The sequence below is a fragment of the Echinops telfairi genome, unplaced genomic scaffold (genome assembly GCF_000313985.2).
Source record: "Echinops telfairi isolate 266 unplaced genomic scaffold, ASM31398v2 ScPeMD7_2;HRSCAF=8, whole genome shotgun sequence".
Classification (NCBI taxonomy): domain Eukaryota; kingdom Metazoa; phylum Chordata; class Mammalia; order Afrosoricida; family Tenrecidae; genus Echinops; species Echinops telfairi.
The window spans coordinates 14175222-14176289 of NW_022103898.1; the positions used below are offsets into that span (position 1 = coordinate 14175222).

The following is a 1068-nucleotide window of genomic DNA, read 5'->3' on the forward strand; positions in this document are numbered from 1 at the left end:
TTATGTTGGCTTTGCTTCAATGTTACCACGCACACAAAATGGGATTCTATTCTTGAGGGAATATAAACCCTGAGAAAGTTCATAATTGCTGTAAAAAGAGCATTCTTTTTAAATTCTAGTATCCCTTTAAATAGTTCTGCCTTAAGCAAATCACTTAATCTCCCTTTGGCCAGTGTGTGCAAAATGGCACCTCTCCTGTTGGCCAAAGACCAAGTCAGATTTTATTCAGGGTAAACAAAAGCACCCCAATCAATCCTAACTCCTAGTGACGTCATAGGTTCTGAGACAATCTTTAAGAGAGAGGTAAGTCTCATTTTCCTCACCAAACGTTGGGAGTGTTTGAACCGATGGCTCTGCAATTTACCAGGCACAGTGCTACCAAGCTCCTCTATGCTGCTTAGCAAACAAACCCAACTATCGTATCAAAAAATTAATGCAATGTAACTCACTGCCACCAAATCCATTTTAACTCATGACAACCTTAACATTGGTGAGAGTAGAATAGCCACTGGATTTCCTTTAGAGCAGTGGTTCTCAACCTGGGGGTCGAACCACCCTTTCACAGGAATCACCCGATTCATAACAGTAGCAAAATTGCAGTTATAAAGTAGCAACGAACATAATTTTATGGTTGTGGGGTGGGGGTCACCATCACATGAGGAACCGTATTAAAGGGTCCGGTATGAGGAAGGTTGTGAACCACTGCTTTAGAGGGTAGAAAACCTCATCTTTCCCCCAACAGCAGCTAGTGGTTTTGAACTGCCAATCTGGGAGGTTGCAGCCCAGTGCACACCCCACTATGCCACCAGAGCTCTGCCAGAGCTAATACTTGTTGATGGGTTTATCTGCCCCTGATTTCCAGTTCCACAAATGTGGAGAGGCCAAGGGGCCTGGCGTTTGGCTACACTGGTGGGATGGAAGAGCTGGTGTCACGCGTGGAGAGTTTGGAAAGAACCGAACGTCCTGCTCCTCACCATTCTCCCGCCCCACTCATCTCCGCAGGTGCCCCACCGCCAGGCCCGCAGCGCAAAGCGAGCACCACGTGCGCACGTCTCCCGCAGCCCCGTT

General features: G+C 47.2%; 1 protein-coding gene across 1 annotated transcript in view; it reads left to right on the forward strand.

Moving 5' to 3' along the window:
- FOXRED2 (FAD dependent oxidoreductase domain containing 2) overlaps positions 1-1068 on the forward strand; it is a 21139-nt gene that overhangs the window by 1076 nt on the left and 18995 nt on the right. The window lies entirely within an intron of this gene.